Source organism: Canis aureus, chromosome 1 (genome assembly GCF_053574225.1).
Source record: "Canis aureus isolate CA01 chromosome 1, VMU_Caureus_v.1.0, whole genome shotgun sequence".
Lineage (NCBI taxonomy): Eukaryota > Metazoa > Chordata > Mammalia > Carnivora > Canidae > Canis > Canis aureus.
In genome coordinates this window covers 114,741,875-114,763,017 of record NC_135611.1, presented here as the reverse complement: position 1 = coordinate 114,763,017, position 21,143 = coordinate 114,741,875, and the positions used below count along the sequence as shown (strand labels likewise).

Sequence of the window (21,143 nt, the reverse complement as noted above, 5' to 3'; positions counted from 1 at the left end):
ATAAAGACAACCTATGGCATCACCTTACATTGCAAATCCAACTTGTTGAGTAACGGAGAGCAGCTGTCCTGAGCTTACAAATCTCTGTAAAACTAGAAATTCGGTTCTAGAGGAAGTTCAGAGTTCAGTTGTTCCTTTTTTTAAAAAAAATTCTAATTCCAAAACCTCCCCTATTTATCTTAAAAGGCTTGTAACTTGCACTCTTCCCTGTGCCTTTGAGATATAAATGTCAAAGTGGGACTTCAGGGAAATAATCATGATCAGAAGGAAAGCAAAAGGCAGAAGGTCATTTGGAACCTTCGCTTATGGGAAATCTTCAGTGTGTGGAAGCTCTAAGGTCTCTCTCCGTTTGCGTTTGTGTATTTGTGTCTATATACACATATGTGAAAAAAAGTATATATACACATATGTGTGTGTTGTGGCTGTGTGGTACCTTCCACCTCCGGGTGGTATTGTCAAGGTTAATTCGTAAAAGACCTCTATTTAACTGGCTTGAAGAAAATCAAACATGTGACTTAAGGATTCATAAAAATTCTGAAAAATACAGTAGAAGCTGAGCCAACTACTTTTCAGGTCCATTGATCTGGGATAGCCTTCGTCAAATAAAACCTAGTTAAAGTTTGGTTTCATTAGAATGGTCATATTAGGGTGCCTGGGTGACTCAGTCAAGCATCTGTCACGATCCCAGGGTGCAGGATGGCGTCCCGAATTGGGCTCCTTGCTCTGCCTAGACGCTGCTTCTCCCTCTCTCTCTACCTGCCACTCCGCCTGCTTGTCCTCTCTCTCTCTCACTCTCTTTCTGTGTCAATTAAATAAATAAAATCTTTTAAAAAATAAATAAAATAAAATGGACATTTTAATTGTCTTCAGAATTACCAGCATTAGATATGACATCTAAAGCCTCATAAAGCTTGTTTTTAGGTTTTCAGTAATCTCTACACCCAGCGTGGGGTTTCACTCTAGAGCCTGAGATCAAGTGTCTCATGCTCCTCTGACTGAGCCAGCCAGGTGCCCCTCTCAAAGTTTTTGTGGGTGGTCTAAACATAATTGTAGTGTCTCTCCTGATCAGATGGGAGCCCCCAAAATGTGGGTTGTCCCAATCAGGTGTAGAGGGGGTCGGTGGTGTGGACAGCAGAACAAAGGAGATAGAGGTTTACTGAATACACCATAAAGGGGTGGCGAGCAGGACAGCAGGGGACAGACCACCCTCAAGGAGGCAGCAGGTGGGGGCTGTATTTAAAGCCAGAAGGTGAAGAGGAATGGGGACCCATGGAATTTCCCCTTCTTGGGTATCTGTGCCTGGTTGTACACAGCTCATTGGTCAGTTAGGGCCTGTGGATATTTTGAGGTGGGCCGCCTGCTGGGCCTGTCTGTATTGAGCCAGGGGGTCGCTGTGGGCCCTTTGGCCTGCATCCAGTTTCCATTGCTCACGCCTGTTGTTTCAAGGCAGCTTCTACAATAATTGTTAAGAACAAGTAAATTAAACAGATGTAAGTAGAATAAAGTTTTTAGGGAAACTGTCTTCAACAGTTTTCCTGACCCTTTTTGGTAATCTGAAGCTTAACATTCTGCTAAGTGATGAGTTAAGTTAAACTCATTGAGTATCTAGATCAATTCAATTCATGAATCATTGAATAGAGCCAATTAAGCCTTCAAATTTACTCAGTTGAATTTTTTTTTTTTTTTTTTTTTTTAAGATTCTATCCATCCATTCATGAGAGACACACAGAGAGAGGCAGAGACACAGGCAGAGGGAGAAGCAGGCTCCCTGCCGGGAACCCAATGCAGGACTCGATCCCAGGACCCCGGGGCCACCACCTGAGCCAAAGGCAGACGCTCAATCACTGAACCACCCAGGTGCCCCTGAATTTTGTTTCTTGACAATGGGTAGAGGAAAATATTTTTTTCCTTTCCCTGTACTTCGCCAGGTTACTGGGCAAGGAGGATGATTTCCATTCCACTCCCCAGGAGGGAGAGGCGGAGGAAGAAGAGCTCAGGCTTGTCTGGTCCCTTCGTGAGCCCTCCAGAATGAGGGGAAATGGTTCCTTGGAGCCCATCCATGTGCCTCTAATCCTGCCAGAGAGAAGCTTACATTTCAGAGAAGAGGTTCAACCCCGGGGTGTTGGGAAGCCCGCTGTGACCACCTGCCGAAGCCTCACCATCGGCCGACCTCCCGGTCTCTGCCTGTGTCTGCTTCTCAGATAGCTCCGACCTCGGCCAAGGGGGGCAGGGGGGGCCAGTAGATTAGATCTGCTACTCTGTAGCCAGACTGCCTTGGGTTCAAGATCAGCCTTGCCCTGTGACTAGTGGAATGGCCAACTACTCATGCAACCTCAGTTTCCCTTCATGTGAAATGGGGGTGTGATGAGCATTTCATTGATCTAAGGGATTGGGCTGGGTGTTAAAATGGATGGGGTGTCATGGTTAAATCAGCTGTGTTTTTTTCTGAGATGCCTCTCACAAACAGGGCATCTTAGAGTTGATGAAGCAGCGCATAGAAAGGCTCAGAAGAGTGTCTGTAGCCCAGAAAGTGCCAGGCAAGTGTTAATTGGCATTGTTACTAGTAGCTGCTCCTGAGGGCATCCCTCTCACTCTCCAGGGAGGGTCTCTAGGGAAGACACAGGTTCTCTCTCTGTCTCGAAGCCCGCCTCTGTCTGCCTGCCCCTCTCCCTTCCTCCTGCCAGACTCAGACAAGGAGGCGTGTTGCGCTGGTGTAGGCAGCCTTCCGGCGACGTGAGGCTGAAGCTGAAACCGAGAGACCGCAGAGCAGGGAAAGGAAAACCTGTGATACCAACACGTCTCCGAGCATCAGACAGACCAACAAATCTCAGTATGTTTCCTGTTAACTTGCAACCCAGAGCATCCTTATTTGGAGTTTGTGTTTGTGCGTGAGTGTGCGCATGTGCGTGTGTAAATGTTCTCCCAAAAATACTGGTGAGTTTCTGAGAGCTCTGATCACGGCCTGTTTTAACTAGTGCTTTTTTGGCCTCTTGCCTATTCCTGAGCCCCTGGGTGGGTATTCTCTGCGACAGCTCTCTTTCCCCACCTCGTGCTGCAGACCTCTGGGGAGCCCAGGCCCCGGTCCTCTGATTGATGGGTGACTCCGAGATGTTGCTGTCCAAAGATGTCCAAAGGCACCCCCAACTCCCCAACACTATGACACGACATCAAACGCTTGTGTCTCCAACCCTCGGGGGCTTGGGCCTTGCTGCATCCTTTCAGGTACCCGCCCAATCATCCCTGTCCTTTCTACATCTCTGGGCCAGTTTTCCACCCTTGACCAACCAATCTCAAAGTCATGACTTATTTCTTCCCAGGACATCATATCCCAAGAAGGAGAGCACGCTACAGAGATTTTTAAGTCGCACCAACACGAACCTTTTTATGTAAAGAGCCACGTGTTTTCCTTGAAAGAATGGTAAAGGGCACCTGGGGGGCTCAGTCGTTAAACCTCAGACTCTTGATCTCAGCTCAGGTCTTGATCTCAGGATTGTGAGTTCAAACCCTGCGTTGGGCTCCATGCTGGGTGTGGAGCCTGGAAAGAAAGAAAGAAAGAGAGAGAGAAAGAAAGAGAGAAAGAGAGAAAGTTAAAATGACTTTGGTTTTCCCTTTAGAGTAGGGATACAAAGTTACCTCTTAAACAAAATTAAGTCTAAATTGATCTAAAGAAAAATATTCGATAAATAATGGTTACAGTAGACCCTCAACATGGCTAAAATACTCAAGTGGTACATGGGCAGGTGAGGTTTGGGAAACACGGCCTCAGAGAAACTAGCTTTTTCCAGGTGATAGACCCAGATTGTATGGTTTGGGCATGAGAGTCACCTTTCATTTCTCTTGGGTCTTCTCTTTATATGCATGGGTGCCCAGCACCCAGATGGCCAAAGTGAGAGTTGGTGGTTGTCACCAAGCGGCTGTACCTTTGTTAGAAGACCAGAGAGATTCTATCTCTGATAATTTAAAGCTGAAACTTCTAGGAGACTTCTGCTGAAATAGCACCTGTAGGTAATGCCCACATCCATGTTTCTTGATGCCCATGGAGGGTTGTGGGCGGGAGCTAAGGAGTATTGGATTAAGCTGCAGAATGGGAAAGATGTGGGCTCATTTCCAGACCTTACCACTTCCTAAATATGTGATAGCGACAAACTACCCAATCTCCCTGACCTCAGTTTCCTCATCTGTAAAATAGAAATGACTAATAGTGAAAACTACTTTCTATTCTGTGGGAACTAGGAGGCACCTGGGTGGCTCTGTCGGTTGAGCAGCGGATCTCTGGTTTCGGTTCAGGTCATGATCTCAGGGTCATGGGCTCCATGAGTCTGCCTGAGATTCCCTCCCTCTCCCTCTGCCCCTCCCCCTGCTCACGCACATGCTCTCTTTCTTAAATAAATAAATAAAATCTTAAAAAAAAAGAAGATGCTTTGAGTGCTTGAAGCTAATTAGCTACAGATGGAACAACAAATTTAATGACCCCCTGAGGAAAGAATCAGACAAATTGGAATGTGGGACCTTATAAAGAACAGCTATTCTGGACTTGAAAAAGCCAGTATCATAGAAATAAAAGTATGGACATATGGGAGACTATTCCAAACTAAAAGGGACTAAAGGCATGTGACAATCAAATGCCTCCCAAGAATTTTTTTTTTCAAATTTTTATTTATTTTTTATTCATGAGAGACACACAGAGAGAGGAAGAGACACAGGCAGAGGGAGAAGCAGGCTCCTCGCAGGAAGCCTGATGTGGGACTTGATCCTGGACCACAGGATCACGCCCTGAGCCAAAGGCAGATGTTCAACCACTGAGCCACCCAGGCGCCCCAAGAATGACCTGATTCTTATCTGATATGTGCCTGAGTATTTAGGATGAATGGTCATCATGTCTACAGCTTACTCCCAAATGATTCAGAAAAAAATAAGGACAAGGCAAACATAGCAAATCATTTACAGTTATTAAATCTGGACAGAGGTAATAGGTGGGGTTTATTATACTACTCTAACCACTTTTCTGTAGGTTTGAAACTTTTTAGTAAAAAAGAGGTTTTGGCAAACACAACACTCACAATGACAGAGGATTCCACTGACCAAAGGCAGGGCTGGAGCACCCCAGGGGGGTTCGGGAGAGATAGAGGTTCCACTCGATGCTCAAAGTTACTGAAGATGGAGATAGAGTGTCCCTGAGCCCGTGGACGTGTCACTCACCCCACAACCAAGCCCTTCTTCCTGGCTTAGAGGGCCCCAGTTTTATTCAGGTACAAGATCTGTGGGAAGAATGATGGGAGCACTTTGGGGGAGTTTATCCTGCTCAAAAGAACCTGTGAGACTACCTACACCTCCTAGAGTTGGGAGGTCTGTGATTGAGAGAGGGCGTGATGAGGGGGATTCAGCATAATGCACTGGTCTATTTCTTGCCCTGGTCGCTGGTTATGTGAGTGTTTGCACTATGATAATTAATTTATGCCGTATGTTTATATAATTTTTGGGGTGTATATAACTGTGTGTGTGTGTGTGTATAAATGTTTTCTTTCTTCTTTGTGGCAGAAGTTGAGTGAAGATATAATCATGCAAGAAGCACTGGAGGCCGTCTTAGGACAATGCAGTGACAAGTCCCAAGATGGCTGCCAACATGTTGAAGATGATGGAGGAGAAAAGTGGACAGAGACGTCCCTTGCTGCCATCACTGAGCCACTACACTAACCCAGGTGTTATGTCTCCTGGTTACGAGGAGGAATGAATGTCCTTATCTCCAAAGCCTCTTGGGATTGGGTTTCCTTTGACTATATCCCAAAGCATCTTGGGTATTGTGTTGGAGTCTCCAAGACCACCCTTGGATTTAGTAATTCACTAGAAGCACTCACTAGACCCAGAAGGTGTAATGCTCCCAGCTATGGTTTTATTACAGTGAAAGGGAAAGTGTTCATGGGGAGAAAACACAGAGGAAACCAGGCGCGAGCTTACAAAAGTCCCCTCCCAGGGGAGCTACACAGGACGCACTTAGCATTGTCCTCCAGCAATGACGGGTGACAACATGTGCAAAGTGTTGTCCACTAAGGATGCTTACTTGTGCCGAGGAGTCCAGGGTTTTTTTGTCATTTTTTTTTTGAGTCCACAGTTTTTATTGGGGGTCAGCTATGGGGGCACACGGTCTTTGAAGACTGACCGAGTCCTGAAGCTCCAGAGGGAAGGACGTGTTCAACTGCAAATTACACTGTCCACACAAACTATCCAGACAAACAGGTACAGTGTGGTTTAAGACCTCAAGTGTGCAAAACACTCTTATTAGAACATTCAAAGAGCTCGATTGTCAGGTGTCCGCCAAGGGCCAATCACAAAAATAGGAGCTTCTTGGGAGTGCACCTCAGCCTGCGGCATTAACTGTTTTCTGCATAAGTGTAATCATCATCCTCATTCTTTTGAGTAAATGGAGGTCCAGAGGGGTTAAGAAATGTGCTCAAAGCCACCCTAACAAATACCGGAGCTCTTAAGTGTTTGGCATGATGGCTTCAAGGGTCCCCTTTCAAGTTGGCTGTGCTTCTGGGGCCCACTCTCCAGACCAAAGGAAACATGAACGTGGGCTGGATTTGACCCAAAGCCTGCATCCTTGGGATGCCTGGAGATGCCACTGAAATACTTATAAAGGAGTAAAAGGGGGTGAATCCTCAAAGGTAAAGGAAAGGAAGTTAGAGGAAGTTAGAGGAGTTAGAGGAAGATCCCTACACAAAGGGGTAGAAATGTCAATGCATTTCCCAAAGAAGTTGGAACTCAACTTGTTTCAGGAGCAGTTGATTCTGGGACAGGAAGAGGGGCCCAGAAACTGCAGGAGGCACCCACACGGGAGGGCCCAGGGGAGCCTGGGGATAAGTGGAAGGGGAGCCAGAATCTGCTTAATTGGGAGGAGCTATTTTGTCAAGCAATACTTTTGGAATTGTAGTTATTTTCTTTTTCTTTCTTTCTTTCTTTCTTTCTTTCTTTCTTTCTTTCTTTCTTTCTTTTTTGGAGGCTCCACACCCAACATGGGGCTTGAACTCACGAACCTGAGATCAAGAGTCACGTGCTCTTTCGACTGAGCCAACCAGGTGGCCCCTGGGATTGTGGTTGAGAATCATTTCTGGAGTGGCTACCTCTCCCCAAGGGGGTGTTTGGGAAACTGGGGGAAGGTTTTTGTCGCAAGGGTTAGGGGAGCCACCGGTACTTCCTGGACAGGGGACCAGGGCACCAGGATGCCAGATGTCCCGTGAGGCTTCCCACAGTGCCCCAGATGGAAAGTCCAACACCACATCCCGTGAGATGCTGGTGGGGGTAAACAACCTGTTTATAATTACCCAAGTCCAGCAATGAGCTCCACTTACTCATAAACAAAGTTATAAATTTTCCGAGACTGCAAATACCGGTTGTAACAAGGGAAGTTTGTTCATTGTTCACCATTGGGTTCTTTGTATCACCAGTACAATGTGCTGTGTCTGTCCTGTTTGTGGTAGTCCAGAGAGCATTCAGGAAGATTCTGCCCCTAGCACACACCCCCAACCCCATCATTATGTCTTGCAGCTTAATCAGGCCTGAGTCTTTCATTATTGTATTACAAATTACTTTCCTCTTATTCTTTCTTTATATTACAATGAGGGCATTATCTTGATTTGAAAAAATGTGTTTGTATGTGGGTAGGTTATATTATCCATAAATTTTATTTCAGGGTAGTAAAAGGAACATTTAAAAATATTATAACATTAGTTTATGGTGATAAAAATCAGAACAGCAGTTACCCTGGGGAGTGGGTGGTGGGTGGTGAGAGGTTTGACTGTGAAGAGGCACAAAGGAACTTTCTGGAACGATGAAAATGTTCTTTACCTTGATTGCGGTGGTAAACAATTGCCCAAAATCATCAAACTGCACACACAAAGTGGGCTTGTTGCAGTGTAATTGTAATGTAAATTATACCTCCCTGAAGTTGAATAAAACATACATTTTTAAATATCTGTGCAGAAAAATTTTTAAATATATATTTGTTACAGAAAGGAGGCATTGGATCTGCTAAGGCCTTGAAATGAAAGATTAAGTGGATTTGCATGGGAATCCGAAAACAAAAACGAAACCGTAGCAAACAGACCATTGGAGCCGATGCTACTTTGCAAATCTTGCACAAGTTATACAAAACTTTCAACTAAATAATAAATATGCATGAGACGCGGTGGCTCAGTGGTTGGGCGTCTGCCTTCAGCTCAGGGCATGATCCCTGGTCCAGGATTGAGTCCTGCATTGGGCTCCCTGAGGGGAGCCTGCTTCTCCCTCTGCCTCTCTCTGTGTGTCTCTCATGAATAAATAAAATAAAATAAAATAAAATAAAATAAAATAAAATAAAATAACATAACATAAAATAAAATAAAATAAAATAAATAATAAATGTGCAGATGTGTGTGCATGCTGGGTTATGATGTGGATACATTTCTGATTCTGCACTGTAGTCGAAAAATTTCAAAAACCACACTCTAAAATAGGAATTGCCAGATGTTCGGGGAGCCTGGGTGGCTCAGTCGGTTAGGCATCTGCCTACAGCTCAGGTCATGATCTCAGGGTCCTGAGATCGAGCCCTGAGCTGCTCCCTGCTCAGTTCCCTCCCTCTTCCTTTGCCCGCAGCTCCTCCTACTCACTGTCTCTCTCTCTCTGTCATCAAATAAATTAAAAAAAAAAAAGGAACTGCGAGACTTTCAAAGTGATCATTCAAGTTTCGCCACAATCCAGACTCAAGGTAAAGTTTTCGCTGACAGTGGTGGAAGTCTCCTCTCATCATTTCCTTGATAATTTTTGATTCTTTTACAACAACCTCATCAGATGTGATTAGATCACCCTGGCTTTACCTGAGAAGCTTGCCAGTCAGGAGCTTGTGTTTGCAAGAAGATTGGATGTAGTAGCATTTCTTCTAGAAACGGAAATCACAGGGAAGGGAGAGAGAGGGGGGTGGGGTAAGAAATCCAAATCTTTGAGATTTGGAAATCTCAAAATCCACATTAAGAAATCCAAAATCCAAATTAATATCTAAATTTGATCAATCTAGAATTAACGCTCACAAAATGAGAAAGGTGTAAATTGTATCACCCACAAAGAGCTGATTTTTCTGCTACGTATATAGATTTCCCACAAATCAGTAAGAAATGGAACAATCCCGTAGGGAAAAAAGGTACACAGAGCCTATGAACAGATAGTTCCTAGAAAAAGAAACTGAAATAGCTCTTAAATATATAAGAAGGTGTAAAATGTGATTTGAAGTAAAATAAATGCACGGTAAAATAACCCTGAGGGGCGTCTGGCTGGCTCAGTCAGAAGGGCATGTGGCTCTTGATATTGAGGTTGTGAGTTCGAGCCCCACATTGAGTGTAGAAATTGCTTAAATAAACAAACTTAAAAATAGTAACAGGGGCACCTGGATGGCTCAGTGGTTGAGCGTCTGCCTTCTGCTCAGGGCATGATCCCCAGGTCCCAGGATTGAGTCCTGCATCTGGTTCTCCGCAGAGAACCTGCTTCTCCCTCTGCCTATGTCTCTCCCCCTCTCTCTCTCATGAATAAATAAATAAAATCTTAAAAAAAAAAGTAACAGTGAGATACCATTTTTTTTAAAAGCAGGCTCCCTGCTGGCACAAGACTTGAACTCATGACCCTGAGATCAAGACCTGAACTCAGATCAAAACTGTATTGCCTAACTGACTGAGCCACACAGGAGCCCCACCATTTTTTTAATAAAGCAAGTTGGTAAAGCCCAAAAAGACTGGCAATGCCTTGTATTGGGCAAGACCCCCAGGGAAAGGTCACACATTGCTGGTGGGAGTGTCAACTCGTACAACCTCTATGGCGGACAGTTTGTGACATTTGTCAGATTTAGAAATGCACCTACTCTCTAACCCAGAAATTTGTGTGGGGGGGAACAGCACAGGCACAGAGTACAAAAAGATGTATATACAAGGTTCTTCATGGCAGTACTGCTTGAAATAGCCGAAGATAGGGGACAATCTAAATATCCCTCAGAGGGGATTGTTGAACTAAGTCATGGTCCTCCCAACATAGCATAATGTGCGGCCGTGACAAAAGGATCCTTCAATCATAGTCACCAGTGACCTCCACATTGCTACATTCAAAGTTTAATTACTTCAATATCCTTGGTCCACCGGGAGTATTTAACTTGGCTAAGGGTTCCATCCTTCCTTTGTCCTCTGGCTTCCAGAACACCATGTCTGTTGACTATTCCTTCTCAGTCTTTCAAGGCTGGGTCCTTAGTCCTTATCTCTTCCCATTGGTGTTCCCAGCCAGTTTTAAATGCCATTAATATGCTGTTGGTTCCCAAATGTCTCTCTCTGGCCCAATCTCGTCTTGAACTCTAGACCCCTTATCCAACTGCCTGTTTGACACCTCCATTTTGATGACTAAGGGTTATCTCCATATGAACACACAGAAAACCAAATTCCTGATTTCCTGGTCTGTATCTTCTCTGTCTTCCCTATCTCATCAAAAGGCAACTCATCCTTGCAGTTGCTCAAGGCAAAGTCTTGGAGTTGTCCTTGATTCTTCTGTTTCTCTCTCATCCTCTTTCCCATGTGACGTCAATTTCTGTTAGTTCTACCTTCAAAAATCTACCCAAAACATGTTCACCTCTCACCACTCCCATGCTACCCCCATATTTGGTCTGGTCCACCCTCATCTCCAGCCTGGACCATCTCATTGGTCCCGCTGCTTCTACGCCCCCTCCTGGTGTCCACCAGAATTGATTAAAATAGACCCTAGGATCTCTCACTGTGAAATTTCAGAGCTCTGGGGACACAATGTTTTACTAAGCTTAGGAAAAGGAAGGTCATCAACTGCCGTCACCAATAGCAAAAACAAAGGATCAAGAGACAGAATGGTTTTAAACATCTCAAGCACAATACCGATTTTTCCTTGCCTTATGATGGGGTCACGTCCTGATGAACTTATTGTAAGTTGAAAGTACTGTAAAGTCAAACGTGCATTTAATACACCCAATCTGCTGAACATCATTGCTTGGCCGAGCCAACGTTAAACATGCTCAGAACACTTATGTTATCCTACAGTTGGGTAAAACATCTATTTTACAATCAAGTGTTGAACATTTCCTGTTATTTACTTATTTATAATTTTTTAAATATTTTATTTATTCATGAGAGACAGAGAGAGAGAGAGAGAGAGAGAGAGGCAGAGACACAGCGGGAGAAGCAGGCTCCATGCAGGGAGTCCAAGGCAGGACTCAATCCCGGGTCTCCAGGACCACGCCCTGGGCTGAAGGCAGCGCTAAACCACTGAGCCACCTGGGCTGCCCAACTTATTTATAATTTAATTTATGTTTTAAAATAAACTCTACTCCCAACATGGGGTTTGAACTCATCACTCCAAGATCAAGAGCCACTTGCTTTACTGAGACAGCCAGGCACCCCGCATGTAATTTATTGCATGCTGTACTAAAAGTGAGAAACAGAATGGTTGTAAGTGTACCTGTTGTTTACCCTCATGATCACAGGGCTGATCACAATTGCAGTTTGCTGCCAATTCCCAGCATCCTGAGAGGGTAACATACTGCATATCACTAGCCTGGGAACAGATAAAAAAGTTAAAGATTTGAAATGTAGTTTCTACTGAACGGGCATTGCTTTTGCACTTTTGTAAAGTCAAAAAATTGTGAGTTGAATCATTGTAAATTGGGACTGTCTATACTGCCAACCAGAGGACAAAGGAGCGATGCTTTCAAATGCCTGAAGGAAACTACTTTCTGTTCCTGAATTCTATAGCCAGCGAAACTATCAATTAAGCAAGAGGGGAAGTTGAAGACATTTTCTGAATGACAGGCTTTTAAAAATTCACCTCCTGAGGAACCTTCCTCAAAAAGCTAGAGGATGTGCTCCACCAAAAATGAAAGCATCACTAAAAAAGAGGAAAAGGGGCACCCTTTGCTCAGTGGTTGAGCATCTGCCTTCAGCTTAGGGCATGACCTGGGGTCCTGGGATCGAGTTCCACATCAGGCTCCCTGCAGGAAGCCTGCTTCTCCCTCTGCCTATGTCTCTGCTTCTCTCTGTGTCTGTCATGAATAAATAAATACATACAATCTTAATAAAATAAAATAAAAAAATAAAATAAAATAAAATAAAGGAAGAATGGGGATCCAAGACACAAGTGCCCCTCACAGGAGAGAAGTGAGGGGAACCCTAAGGATGATAGAAGCCCCAGCATGGCAGCTGGGTATCAAGGTTAGAGGTCAACCAGCAGGTCCAAGCAGGACCATGTGACTCAAGGGACACTCATGTTGAGGACTGTCATCCCCAACATGCCAGCTGCCACTGTACTGTTTTGTTTTGTTTTGATTTGATTTTTAACCTGAGGAGAAAATGGCTGGCAGATGTGAGCCACATTCTTGTCTGTATTTGACTTGTCTTGGCCATGACCCAGGCCCTGCTCTCCCTCCAGTGGCTGCTGGATCCCCCCAAGGGGCTCATTTCTCCCCCAGTAAATGTGCTGCTTGGCTGTCACTCATGAGAGCTGTGGAAGGCTGGGGGTTTTCTCAAAAGTGGAAAATGCAGGGCTGACCACATTCCTGCTGGCTGTGCGGGACGCATCCCACATAACAGCCCTGACAGTTAAGTTCATTTATGGTTAGCCTTGTGCTTTCTAGCATTCATTCAGGCCCTCCTCCATGGAACTCTCCAGAAGGGGTTTGTGTAGAATCTCAAGGAAGCTGACACCAGATTGTGACCTGGATATGGTCCAGCTCATCCTCTTCCAAGGACTTCCACTCAAGAGTGGCTGGTCTGCTCTTTCTTTCCACAGGTGGATGGCTCTTTCTCTTCACCCTTTTTTCACCCCTGCAAAAAGTTTTCTTGTATCTACTTGGGCCAGAGCTACACACTGGCTGCAGGGGGAAGCTCAGGCATGAGCCCTGGCACCAGGGGGATGGATGCCAGACAGGCCCCTCAAAGGCCCCTGGGCTCCTGAGTTTCCTAGTCAAGTTGCCTTCTCATCATTTTTTAAAAACTCAACCATAATAGTGGATAAATAGATATTATTATATACTAGGATCCCAGTTACCATGAGAAAGGTGTTTGTGCTATGACAAGAAAAACCCAGAGTTTGTAGTCTAGCTGATAATACTGTACTGACGTAAATTTCTTAGTTTTTTTTTTTTTTTTTCCATACCACGGTTTTATAAGATGCTAACGTTAGAGGAAACTGGGCAAGAGGCATACTGGAGCACTTTGTACTACTTTTGCAACTTTTCTGTCAATCTAAAATGATTATAAATTAAAAGTCTAAAAAGAAATGTCACAAGGTACCTGGTTGGCTCAGGCCCACAGAGCATGAGACTCTCGATCTTGGGGTTGTGAGTTCAAGCCCCACGTTGGTGCTAGAGCTTACTTTAAGAAAAATAAACGGATAAATAAATTTAAAAAATAAAAATAAATGTCAACCATCATGATGTTGGAGGAATCTTGCATAGGTGATAAACTATAATAAAGAAAAGAAAAGGAAAAATTAACACAGAGGCCATGGTAATGTTTACAGGGGACTTGGGTGCTAAGGCAATGAAAATTATCTGGTTCCTTACCCAGGTAATGGGTTTGCAGGCTTTTTTCTTTCTTTCTTTCTTCCTTTCTTTCTTTCTTTCTTTCTTTCTTTCTTTCTTTCTTTCTTTCTTCTTTCTTTCTTTCTTTCTTTCTTTCTTTCTTTCTTTCTTTCTTTTAAAGATTTTATTTATTTATTTGACAGAGAGAGAGAGCACAAGCAGGAGGAGTGGCAGGTGGAGGGAGACGGAGAAGCAGGCTCCCTGCTGAGCAAGGAGCCTGATGTAGAGCTTGATCCCAGGTCCCCAGGGGTCACGACCCAAGCCCAAGGCAGACGCTCAACCGACTGAGCCACCCAGGCACTCCAAGATTTTATTTTATTTTATTTTTTTGATTTTTTTTTTAAATTTTTATTTATTTATGATAGTCACAGAGAGAGAGAGAGAGAGAGGCAGAGACATAGGCAGAGGGAGAAGCAGGCTCCATGCACGGGGAGCCCCACGTGGGATTCGATCCTGGGTCTCCAGGATCGCGTCCTGGGCCAAAGGCCCTCGCCAAACCGCTGCGCCACCCAGGGATCCCCCAAGATTTTATTTATTTGAGAGATCGAGAGAGAGAATGAGAGCACAAGTAGGGGTGTTGGGGCAGCAGGAGAGGGAAAAGCAGACTCCCTGTGACTGGGGCTCAATCCGAGGACCCCAGGATCACGATCTGAGCTGAAGGCAGACGTTAGCCAGCTGAGCTTTCCAGGAACCCTGAGTTTACAGGCTTTTAAACTGTTATTCTTGGGGATCCCTGGGTGGCTCAGCGGTTTAGCGCCTGCCTTTGGCCCGGGGCATGATCCTGGAGTCCCGGGATCGAGTCCTACATCGGGCTCCCGGCACGGAGCCTGCTTCTCCCTCCTCCTGTGTCTCTGCCTCTCTCTCTCTCTATGTCTATCATGAATGAATGAATGAATGAATGAATAAATAAATAAATAAATAAATAAATAAATAAATAAATCTTAAAAAAAAATAAACTGTTATTCTTTAAGCTGTGCGTAAGGGTTTTATACTCTGTGCCATGTTGTATGAAACAAAATACAACGTTTAGGGAGCATCCCACACAGTGCTGAGGGTAATCTACTACCACCAATGACTCCCAGCCTGAGTGAACACACATCATAGGTGTTCAGTTCTGTGTTCTCAGGGAAAATCCCCTCCTCCCAAAACAAGACCAACCCCATACAGGCTATTCTACTCAATAAGCATGTGTTTCACCATTTTGTTAGTTCCCTCTCACTGCACAACCACCTTTCTCGTGGTAACCATGCTCCGACATGTCATACTATCTATTTTTAAGATGTAGTGGATCCCAAATGCAAGCTAACCTTGTTCAGCGGTGTTTTGTCATTGTTCTTGGATTTCAACCTCAACTTCTAAATCACTGTTCAGCAATCGACTGATGTTTGAGGAAAAACAGGACGTCTGCGTGCTGGCTTGCCCAGAAGCAGGAACTTTATGCTTGGCTTTCCTCATCTGTGAAGTGGGTATAATAAAATCCCTATCTCTCAGCCTTGTTAGGATGTGTAAAGCACGTCGAATGACGGCCTAGCACTCACTAAGTATGGAAATGTTCTTTTTCTTTTTTTTTTAAAGACATATAAAGAATTTTTTAAAAGGCAATTTTTGGGGCACTTGGGTGGCTCAGTCGGTTAGGTGTCAGCCTCAGCTCAGGTCATGATCCCAGGGTCCTGGGATAGAGCCCCGCATTGAGCTCCCTGCTTCTCCCTCTCCACCTCTTGTACCCTCTGGTGCACGTTCTCTCTCTCATAAATAAATAAATAAATAAATAAATAAATAAATAAATAAATAAATATATTTACAAAAAGGTAATTTTATATGACATCTTTTTAAAACTCTTACATATTGATTTTAAAGTCAATCCTCTCCTACCCCTCCCAACATGACTCCAGTGGAAAATGTAGCCAAACAATGGTACAATAAATAGTTGGGCAGATAAATGTGATGAAAGTTCACATTTGTTGAGGGTTTACTCTGTCCCAGGCCCCAACTCTGGATCTAATGGAACCATCCCTCCTACCCCGTGATTGGACAGTGTTGGGAGATGCCGATGGACTCGAGGCCTGAAATCCAGTGTGTGATGGCTGATGTCTCCGGGCACAGGAATGAAATGAAGATGATGGAGCCCGATGGTGAAGGCCCCAGGGACAGGAGGCCCTGGAAATGAATCTCAGCTCTTCTGCTTACTAATGGGGTGATCTCAGGTGAGTTCACTTCTCTGGGCCTCAGTTTCCATTCTAGAATGTGAGGATAATAAGGGGGGGTGTGGACTCGACATGATCACGCTCATGACACCTGACACATAGTGAGCACCGAACTGGCTCAGGCCATGATTATAAGGATGAAGCCTCAGGTAGGCGGGAGACTGAGTGTTCAGAGGGGTTGCCCTGGGCCTGTCACAGGAAGCTTCCATCTCCAAGAGGGCGAGTCACCCTTCCTTCCTACCATAATTTGAAGCAGAGTGGCATCTCCCAGGAGGTGAGCTGTGTCCTGATCACACCCCTCACCTCCGGTGGCTCACAGGTCCCCTGACACATGACATCATAGGCAGAATGAAATAATGGAGCACAGAGGTTGGGATGAAAGGAAATTGTCTCTGCTTATCTCTTCCTCCCAATTTCAAATTCTTGGACCTAGCGCTTTTGGATTCCTCTTTTTTTTTTTTTTAAGATTTTATTTATTTATTCATGAGAGATGCAGAGACGCAGAGACATAGGCAGAGGGGAAGCAGCCTCCTCACAAGGATCCCAATGTGGGACTTGATCTCAGGACCCTGGGATCACGCCCTGAACCAAAGGAAGATGCTCAACCACTGAGCCACCCAGGTGTCCCTTTTGGGTTCCTCTTGAAGCAGCAAGGCCCCAGGGGATGGGCAACGGTCATGGTTACCCCCAGTGAGGAAGTAAAGAGTGATCCCAATAGTGATTGGGATTCATGTATGCAATCGTTTATTAAATCTTTATTGTACACCTACCATGTGCCAGACAGACCAAGTCCTTGCCTTCTTGAAGCTGATGATCTCGTGGGAAAGTTAGACAATAGACGTAACACAGAGGTAAATATTCTAGTCTGATGCAAGGTGATGAGTGCTGTGTGAAAACACTGGGCAGGGTGTACCCTGGGCAGGGTCGGCAAACTGCCACCTGCAGATCAGATCTAGCCCGTCACTTTTTGCACAGTTCCCAAGCTAAGAATGCTTTTTACTTCTTTTAATGGTTGCAAAAAGGAAATCGACAGATTTTTTGTGGCCCATACAATTTGCATGAGATTCACATGTCAGTGTCCATAAATAAAGTTTTATTAGAACACTGGCACGCTCATCGGGTTGCATATTGTTGATGGCTGTTTTTGTGTTATAGCCACAGAGCTGAGTCGCTGTGGCAGAGACCATATGGTCTGCAAAGCCTAAACTATTTACTACCTTGCTCTTTACAGAAACAGTTCCCGGATCCCCGGCTTCGGGGCTTGGGAATGGTATGTGAAGGTGGATTGCTATTTTATGTTAGAAAGTCAAAGGGAGGGACGCCTGGGTGGCTCAGTGGTTGAGGGTCTGCATTTGGCTCAGGGCGTGATCCTGGTGTCCCAGGATCGAGTCCCACATTGGGCTCCCTGCATGGATCCTGCTTCTCCCTCTGCCTGTGTCTCAGCCTCTCTCTGTGTGTCTCTCATGAATAAATAAATAAAATCTTAAAAAAAAAAAACAAAAAAGGAAAGAAAGTCAAGGAGAGCCTCACTGACAGAGGGACATTTGGTCAAAGCCTGAAGGAAAGAGGGAGGGAGGTACGCTGGCGTCAAGGAAGAGTGTTTCGGGGAGAGGGAACAGCCAGTGCAAAGACCCTGAGGTAAGAGTGTGTCTGGTGTTCAAGGAACAACGCGGAAGCTCCTGTGTCTGGAATAGAGTGAGCAAGGGCGTGATGGTGAGAGAGGAGGACAGAATGGTGACGGGGCAGGTCGTGTGGGGTGGGCCACAGGAGGGCTCCGGGCAGTTAACAAGCTCCCCCTGGTTGCACGTGGGGAAGACTGTGGGGTCAGGTTGGGCACAGGGAGACCAGGGAGGGGGCTGCTGAGACAGTCCGGGAAGGGAACAATGGGCAGATGCTGGGGAAGGGAGAGAAGTGGGCAGATAAATTTGAGGGTGGAGGTGACAGTATTTCTCAATAGATAATACCCTAATTGGGGAAAGTCTCTCCTAACAGTGTCCACATCCTAGGCCTTCCAATCAGACACAGCAGGGTTTTACTTCTAACTTGATGTACCCGCTGTGTGGTCTTAGGTAAGTGGCTCGATCTCACTAAGCCTCAGTTTCTCCATCTGTTAATGGGGTTAATAATCGGGGTCCAGTATCAATGAGATCATTCACCTAAAGCATTCGTAATAGTGGGACGCCTGGGTGACTCAGCGGTTGAGCATCTGCCTACAGCTCAGGTTGTGATCCCAGGGTCCTGGGATCGAGTCCCGCATCGGGCTCCCCGTGGGGAGCCTGCTTCTCCCCCTGCCTGTGTCTCTGCCTCTCTTTGTGTGTCTCTCATAAATAAATAAATAAATAAATAAATAAATAAATAAATAAATAAAATCTTAAAAAAATAATAAAGCATTCATAACGATGCCTGGCCCATGAGGAGGGCTCCGTGCAAGGCAGCTAAGATAATGAGGAGCATTCCCCAGGGGGGACCTCCGGATCTGTCTGCCCAGGTCACTGTCCCTGAGCTCTGTCCTACCTTCTCAGAAGGAATCTGCCCATTTACTGCTGACCTCTGCTGGATCCCATACTCCTCCCCTGCTCTCACCTCGCCAGGTCAATGACCCAAAGGCCACACAGTGAGATGCTAAGCCCTACTGAGCCTCGGTTTCGTTAGCAGTAAAACGGGCCTCCTAAAGTCTGCATTACAGATGGTGAGGGCCATGAAACAAAGCATTCCATATACACGGTGCCTGGCCCACACCAAGTGCTCAGGAAACAATCGCTGCTCTGTTTCTCCAACTACCATCACCCACAACAGCTACAGGGATCTCTTCAAATATTTCCCCCAACACTTTATTTTGAAAAATTTCAAACACACAGGAGAATGGCAAGAAGCTTACACCAGTTTCCACCGCCCAGACTCTACCATTAACATTTTACTGTTCTTGCTTCATCACACCTCTATGGCTTCTTCTGTCCAGCTATCAGCCCATCTTATTTTCTTAGGATGAATTTCTAAATCCCAAAATATTTCTGTTAAGATCTTTGAGGACTCAGCTGGCACCAAGCACCGTTTTCATCATCGTTCTTAGTTCATTATTTGCACTCACTCAGTTCTCAAGCAAACCCTCTTAAAACATGTCAGGTATGCGGTAGAGTGTGTTATCCCCATTTTACAGATGACGAATTTGAGGTATGGAGAGGCAAATGCTACTAAATGCTGGGACTGGGTTTGAACCCAGACTATCTGGCTCCAGAGCCCTGACTTTTATTCATTCGTGACGTCTTGCTTCTCCTCAGTGTGGGTGAAATATGCTACCCACTGGAATATCATGCAGCCAGTATAAAAGAATGTTTAGGAGAGTCCAGTAAAAATCATATAGGACTACGGCATAGTCATGATTCAACCCAGATCCAGTGGCGAAGAAAAAAATGCTCCAAGGAGGGGCATCCATTGTCACCAGTGGTAGCTTAGGGGTAAATGGACACTGAGTGATTAAATAAAATCGTTTGTTACTCATTGTTACTACTATTAATTGAGCTCTTTCTTTGCACCCCACCCTGTATTAAAGGCTTTACATGCTGTCTCTTTCCGAGCACTTGTGAGGCAGGCACTGCTATACCCATTTTAGAGATTAGGAGCTGAGACTCTGAAGGGCAGGACTTGCCAAGGTTACTCGGTCAATAAGCAGCAGAACCAGGGTTCAAATCCAGATTTACCAGTTCCCGGAGCTGGGAAACCTTTCTGGCTCTCTCTAAGTTCTTAGTTTTCAGTACTAAGATGATTTACTTCCATAATGGAAAAGTACTCTTCTAAAAAGAAGTCTCCTTAAAAAAGTTAACTCATTTATCCTTATTTTATTAGCCACCTGTACTATTTTAATAAAAATTTTTAAAGATTTATTTATTTATTCATGAGAGACACAGACTGAGAGAGAGAGGCAGAGACATAAGCAGAGGGAGAAGCAGGCTCCTCAATGGGAGCCTGATGTGGGACTCATCCCGGATCCTGGGATCACGACCTGAGCCAAAGGCAGGCGCTCAACTGCTGAGCCACCCAGGTGTCCCCTATTTTAATAAAACTAAAAGCCCTACCTCACCCCACACACAAAAATCAGTTCCTGATAGACCATCAACCTGAATGGAATGCAAGATGATAACATTTTTGGAAAACAGCATAAGAGAATGTAACATGTCTTGGAGCTATGGAAATAGCTAGTTTCTTAAATAAGACATAAAAGTAGCTATTCATAGGAAAAGATCAAGGAATTGAACTTCAAAGTGAAGACCCTCTGTTTATTAAAATATGCCATTAAGGGAATGAAAAGGCAAGCTATATAGTAGGAGATCTTCATAATAAAACCAACTAACCAATGGCTTGTGTCCTGAGTATATAAAGAACAAATCCATTTAAAAATGGACAACCAGGGCACCAGAAAGGCTCAGTTGGTTAATCGACCAACTCTTGATTTCGGCTCAGATCATGATCTCAGGGTTGTAAGATGGAGCCCTGTATTGGGCTCCACGCTCAGTGGGGAGACTGCTTGAGATTCTCTCTCTCCCTCTGCCCCTCTCCCTGTTTGCATGCACCTGTGAGCTCCCTACCTCTCAAAAAAAAAAAAAAAAAAAAAAAAAAGAAGACCATTTGAAAAAAAATGGACAATGCAATAGAAAATTGGGCAAGATGGGGTGCCTGGGTGGCTCAGTCAGTTGAGTGTCAGATTTTTGATTTCTGCTCAAGTCATGATCTCAGGGTTGTGAGATCGAGCCCCACATAAGGTTCTGTGCTCAGTGGGGAGTCTGCTTGAGATTCTCTCTCTTTCTGCCCCTCCTCCTGTTCATACTCATGCACCCATGTGCACTCTCTCTCTCTAAAATAAATCTTAAAAAAAAAAAGAAAATTGGGCAAGACACTTGAACAAGCACACCATCATAAAGGATATTCAAAAGGCCAATATGCAAACAAGAAGATGTTCAATGCAAATGCAAATTAAAATGCAAATGCAAATCAAAACTACAATGAGCTACCACTAAACGTCCACCAGAATAGCTCAAAACAAAATGCCTGACAACACCAAGTGTTGATGAGGATGCAGAATAATGGAAATTCTCCAACATAGAGGGAGAAGAAAACATTACAACCACTTTGGAAAACTCTTTGGTCGTAGCTACTAAAAATAAACATATATGTCCTATGATCCAGCCATTCTATTCCTGGGTTCTTATCCGAGGGAAATGTGTAATAAGTTGACCCTTGAACAATTCAGGGTTTAGGGCACTGATCCCCCCGCCCATGCAGTCAAAACTCTGAGTATAACTTTTGACTCTCCCGAAAGGTAACTATGAATAGTCTAC

At 44.7% G+C, this 21,143-nt stretch overlaps 1 long non-coding RNA gene across 3 annotated transcripts in view; it reads right to left on the bottom strand.

The window, feature by feature from the left end:
• Positions 1 to 1,733: 1,733 nt before the first annotated feature.
• Positions 1,734 to 21,143, bottom strand: part of LOC144286272 (uncharacterized) — a 24,541-nt gene continuing 5,131 nt past the window's right edge. For 2 of the 3 annotated variants that reach the window (XR_013354320.1, XR_013354316.1), the window contains exons 2-5: positions 13,317 to 13,397; positions 11,488 to 11,583; positions 8,850 to 8,911; positions 1,734 to 3,535 (exon numbers count right to left, since the gene is read on the bottom strand). This is a non-coding gene — a long non-coding RNA (uncharacterized LOC144286272). The remainder of the gene's footprint in view (positions 3,536 to 8,849; positions 8,912 to 11,487; positions 11,584 to 13,316; positions 13,398 to 21,143) is intronic. The other variant, XR_013354321.1, reaches the window with a different exon arrangement.